We start from the raw sequence: 6,515 nt of genomic DNA on the forward strand, positions 1-6,515 counted from the left end.
ACAGCCAAGGGACTCTCAAGAGTCTTCTCCAACACCACAGTTCAAAAACATCAATTCTTCGGCGCTCAGCTTTGTTCACAGTCCAACTCTCACATCCATACATGACCATTGGAAATACCATAGCCTTAACTAGATGGACCTTTGTTGGCAAAGCAATGTCTCTGTTTTTGAATATGTTATCTAGGTTGGTCATAACTTTCCTTCCAAGGAGTAAGCATCTTTTAATTTCATGGCTGCAGTAACCATCTGCAGTGACTTTGGAGCCCCCAAAAATAAAGTTTGATATTGTTTCCCCATTTCTTTGTAATATTTACTATCTTCATAAAATAATTTTTAAAGTATTAAAACTACAAAGTAGCCATGTACTCCATGTCACATTACTTTAGCTTTTTATTAGTTTTAGGAACTATTAATATACCTTTAAAAAAGATTACTTTAGCCCTGAGTAAAACATAGCTATAATCTGTTAACATATACTTTGTGCCTTAGTAAAATATAAAATGTAAGATCACTATAGACTTAATTAAATTTTTTTTGCAATTTAAATCTTTTATTGGGGTAGAGTTCCTTTACAATTTTGCATTAGTTTCTGCTGTACAACATCATGAATCAGCCATTTGTACACATACATCCTCTTCCTCTTGAACCTCCCTCTCACTCCCCCTGCCCATCCCATCCCTCTAGATCATGGCAGAGCACCAAGCTGAACTCCCTGTGCTACACAACAGGCTCTCACAAGCTCTCTGCTTCATACATGGTAGTGTACATATGTCAAACCTAATTTCCCAGTTCATCCCACCATCCCCTATCCACCCCCTCATCATATCCACACATCCTTTCTCTATGTCTGTGTCTCTGTTTTGCCCTAGTACTAGGTGCATCTATATCATTTTTCTAGATTCCATATATATGCGTTAAGAGAGGATGTGTGTGTGTGAATGCTCAGTTGCTCAGTCGTGTCCAACTCTTTGTGACCCCATGGACTGTAGCCCGCCAGGCTTCTCTGTCCATGGGATTCTCCAGGCAAGAATACTGGAGTGGGTTATCGTGTCCTCCTCCAGGGAATCTTCCCAACCCTGATATCGAACCTAAGTCTCTGGCATCTCCTGTACTGTAGGCAGATTCTTTACCCACTGAGCCACCTGGTAAGCCCTGTTAGTAGAGAATACAGAGGACTTAATCCAATTTTAAGATTGAACAACTTATATAGTTAAATATGTTCTGTCAAGTTTGTAGCATAATATTTATGAGTTAATGCTAAAACCACAAAAATAGGAATGAAGGGATAATAAATATTTTGTGACAGAAAAGAGGATGTGATAGGAGAATGTGGGGCTCAGTTATAATCTCAAGGGAGACTCACTGATAAATGCCCAAATCTGTTGGGGGCCAGCGTGAGGCACTCCGCCCGTGGCAAGGGTCATGAGGAAGGAGGCTTGACATACACAAAGGCGGGATCGAGCCTCAGGAGTCCCCCTGGAAATCCTTGAGCATCTACCCCCATAACCAGAGTCTGCCTACTTTACTACTTTGTGCTCCCACCTACACCTCTGACTTTACGGGGGGCTGTCCCCCACCACCTCTTTCGGAGAAGGAGTTAATTTAGAGCTCCAGTTAATAATAATTCCTGGGCGTGATAAGAGTGTTTCTACCTACAAACTCCTCTGAAGGTTCTCTAGCCTGCCTGATAGGCTTGTCTGGCCACATGTGATTGCTCACAGCCTCCCAACCATGACAGACATGAGATGCTTTAAACTTTCTAAAAACAGGTTTCTTAGAAAAGTTAGAAAACCATTAGTATAAGTATAGTGGGCTGATTAGAAATTGTATTGGTGAAGGGTTTTTCATTTGTTGAGCCAGTGTTTACTGCTAAGTCTCCACATCCCTTGCCCTTACACACATTAATGAATATATAGAAGAAATAAGTATTAACCTTTGATATAAATCACGTTAGACCTTAGGCTAAGTAAATTCTTTCCTTAGTTAAAACCCACTACACCCTCACCCTATAGGAATGTAACTTTATCTGAAGTTTATCGGAAGGTGGAGTCTTTTTTAAGAATAATCACCCCTGGAGAAATAAGTGTCCTGGTTGACTGACTGCTGTCACAAGGAAAGGGTCATAAATTGTCAGCAGGCCCCTTGGCCAGAAGATGATGTAACACCCCTAAGACCTCTGTATACATTTGTATGAAGCACCTGACTTTGATAAAAGTCAGGACTGCTGACCCCACGTGACTTTTGCATAACATCTCAGTGTATAAAAGTAGACCATGGAAAATAAAGCATTGGGATCAGTTCGTCGAAAGACTGGTCTCCCCATGTCTCCCTCTCTCTCAAACTCTGGCTGAGTCTCCATCTGGAGCGCGGAACCCGCCATGCTTACTAATTATGCCTGGGCTTCTAAGATCCGACCAGGGAGGCCTCAGTGTCTCCTCTCCTTTGGGAGAATGGAAGGACGCCTACAGCCTATGTAAGTGGTGCAAGCTTCTTGTCTTGAAGTTTTATTGGTCTCCTGTGTAAACCAAGCTACTCAGCCTCTTTTCTCCACTGAATTTTCCTACTGAGCTATCCTCATCCTATTACTCTTTATATCTCTAATTAATACCTAATTGAAGCTATTGTATCCTGATCCTCGCCGACGCTGTCCCTGCTTCGAACTCCCTGGATCAGCCAGGGCTGGACCCCAGCACAAATCTCTAACACTTTTGTTACTAACATAAGCAGCTGTGCCAACTGTGGGGTGTGAATATTGTGAAAATGTTTTGTCTCTCAGATTAATTGCTCCAGCATCTCTCTCAAATGATATCAGGACATCCAGATCTCAGGAAGTCCTCTTTGAACTTGAATTACCCAAGGAACTCAAAACTGTTCAATCAGAAAAGGGTCAATCATATTGCCCCTGGTACTTCACCAGGTACCAGGTGAAGAGGAAATTGGAGGGTCATTTCACTGTTTTTGCCTTGCCAAATCTTCACTGGGGCATTGTTGAAAATTCTCCCTGCAAAGTCATTTTCACAGATTTCTCTGTGCTTCACATATTTTATTTCCTGAGGTTACAGCTTTTTATTCCAAAGGGACTTGCACAGACATTGTTCCTAAGTCACATCCTCTATAATAAGGTGCTTAAAAAAAAAAAAAAAGGCACAATTTTCTACTCTTCCCAAATACTTTATCATTTGATGTGGGGCTTTACAGTTCCTCCCAGCTTAAAATGAGTTTATTCCTCCACCTTTTGATCTGTGATGGTCTTGTTTCTTGCTTTGAGCAACAAAAGATCATGGTAGTTTTGCTACAGCAACTCCAAACCTAAGTCTCTGAGGGCCTTGCAGTCTTCTTTTTTTTCTCTTAGAATCCTGCTGCTGCTATCTGAACTCATGCAGGCCAGCAGCTGAATGAAGAAAGACATGTCACCCCACCATCAGACTCTCTAGTGAGTTGAGGTCTCCAGGATGAGCTAGTCCCTAGCCAACCCATCAGAGAGACATAGGAAGCCCTCTGTAAGATCATTCACATCTGGCCCAGATCAGCAGAACCAAGTGACTAACCATAGCCTCATGAACAATACCAAGTGGTTGTTGTCATTTGTTTGTTACTCTTACTTATGTTATAAAATCAGTGTCCATCTCCTGACTGCACCTCCCCCTATTAGACTGCAAACTCCATGAGAGCGGAGTCTCTTTTGGACTATTCAACACTGCCTCCCCAGCATCCAGCACTATGCCTGGCACTTAGCACACTCCCAATAAATACAGGATGAATGAGAATGTTTGAATAGCCAGGATGATGCTGGTTTAATCAGTAGCAGAAAAACTAAGAAAAGAATACTAACATCACATGAAGTGGACAGAACAGTTTTGAGACAAGAATCAGAATTGATTATGATTGTACTGTGCTCTGACTACACTATTAGCTACATGGTCTGAGCAGGTCAAAATTCTTTATCCACCACACACTCAGTTTTCTCCTCTGTAAAATGAGAATAATAAACCTGCAAGTGGGCAGATGAATATCCTCCAAGGAAGAAACAGTAAGTCTAGCGGAGGGTCATGGTGGCCCAAATGAGGGTCAACCATCTGCTAAGACATGCTGGAGAGCCAAGTGACTGCTGTCTTAAGCCTCTAGGCTTCCACAGATTTGTTTACAGGAAGCTGTGTACAGCCACTCTGGAGCTCAAGACTCCAGGCCATATTAACACACCTTTCTTCACACTGAGTTTTCTTGATTCTATTTCCTAACAGTGGACATAATTTTTCAAAGAAAATTTTCTAACATTGAATTACAAAGGGAAGAAGTGAAGGTCTGGGAGTCAACGAATCCCACAGGCTTTTTTCTTTACAAAGTTACTGACCTCCTCAACAGCCACTGTGGCTGCAGGCTAACAGGTATTACACTGAAGAGCCCAAGGAAATTTCTGGGAATGATCAGTATATTCAATACCTTGATTGTGGTGAGGGTGTATATATGTCTAAACTTATAAAAATGTGTACATTAAATATGTAAAATATTTGATAATAGCCTTCCCTTTAGGGAAACAAAAACCACAAAACTTACACTTAGCTGAATGTGTTTCAGAGTAACTTTCTGTATATACCTGAACATAAAGATACAAAAGAAACCAAAAACCCAACTGCCACTTCTGAAGAGCCCAGAACAAAAGCAAGGTACTGTGTATGCACCCTGAACATAACACCACCTGATAGGTAGGCAAACCACCTAAGCCACGCTTCTGGCCCTACCCCTGGACACATCCCAACCCTGAGCCCATATAAGGAACCAGCTCACCTTCTCCTTGGGAGCCAGCAATGGAATCTGTTTGTGATCCCTCCCTTTTGCCACAGCAGAAGCCCTAATAAGACCTTGCATAAATTGCTTCTCTGCTCTCCAGTCAATTTCCATTGATTGAGGAAGGCCAAGAATCCTGGTGGCTATCAGGGTCATTCTGAAAAGTTGCAGCGAGTACAGGGACTTCTGTTACTGAGCATATCCTGCCTTAGCCTGACTCAGTCACATCACTGACCCTCACTGAACCCCAGACCTCTTACCTGCACATGGTGCAGAATTCACCAGGGGACCTGGTTGATAAGTAACTCCCAGCACCAGTGTCTGTGTCTGCCATCTCTCTGCCTACAGTCTGCTGCTGCCAGGTTAGAATCTATGAGGACTGTGATCTTTTTCCTGCAACTAGAAAGAAACAGTGGGGATCGAGCATGCTCTCTGCCTCTTCTGCTCATACCTGTCCTTCACTGTTAGGGGGCAGAACTGGATGGAATAACATGAGTACACCATGCCCACACAGAGCCTCCCAAGTGACACAATTCCAGAAATGCTCGAGATGACTATGATGAGGAAAACAGTAAAGACAGGTATGTATATGAATTTGAGAATCACTGAAAGTAAAACTCAAATAGCAAAGGACGAAAGTACTTGAACTTACACAAAATGCATGGTGCAAAAATCTTACAACATAGAGGAAGAATAAATGTTCTCAACAAGTCAGTCTCCCATTTGCTATGATGCTCTAGAGAGCAGGAACTTCCTATGTGGCTCAGTGGTAAAGTATCTTTCTGCCAATGCAGGGGACAATAGATTCGACCCCTGGGCTTGGAATATCCCCTGGAGGAGGAAATGACAACTCACCCCAGTATTCAGGCCCACGAACAGAGGAACCTGATGGGCTACAATCTATGGGGTTGCAGAGTCAGACACGACTGAGCATGCACACATCCCACCTCCAGAGAACACAGGCTCATCTCTGTCAGGAGGCCTTCATAGATACACATGGTCTGGTGGTAAATAATACTAAGCACAGAGTAAGTAGCCTGCCCAGCTTCTACCCTGATGTCATCACTCTAACAGTAAGATGGATGAGGAACTGTGTTCAAGTGAGGGCTCTGGGGTCAGATGATCATTTACAAAGTACGTGAATTCAGAAAACTTTATACTCTTCTGGGTCACAGCTATAAAATGGAAATACTAATAGTGCCTACTTCATAGTATTGTGGTGAGAACTGAATATTATATAGTGCTTAAAATAGTCTATGATATAAATTCTCAGTAAGTGTTGATTATTAATACTATTTACTTCCACGTGCTTTCCTTGTGGCTCAGCTGGTAAAGAATCCACCTGCAATGTGGGAGACCTGGGTTGGATCCCTGGATTGGGAAGATACCCTAGAGAAAGGGAAGGCTTCCCACTCCAGTATTCTGGCCTGGAGAATTCCATGGGGTCTCAAAGAGCTGGATATGACTGAGTGACTTTCACACACACTTACTTCCACATATAAATTACCTAATCTCATTGCTCATCTATAAAATGAGGATTATAATAATTTATATTTACACATAGAGTTGGTCTAGGATATAAAGAAATATATGTGTCAAAATGATTATAAATTGATTGAAAAAAGTAAGAATTCAATAAATATTAGTAATTATTATAAATTTATAAGTAAAATATCAATGATTCTTAGAAGGATTTAAAGGAAACACCATAATTTATTTTATGCATTTTA

This window comes from Bison bison, unplaced genomic scaffold (genome assembly GCF_000754665.1).
Source record: "Bison bison bison isolate TAMUID 2011002044 unplaced genomic scaffold, Bison_UMD1.0 scf7180017863029, whole genome shotgun sequence".
NCBI lineage: Eukaryota > Metazoa > Chordata > Mammalia > Artiodactyla > Bovidae > Bison > Bison bison.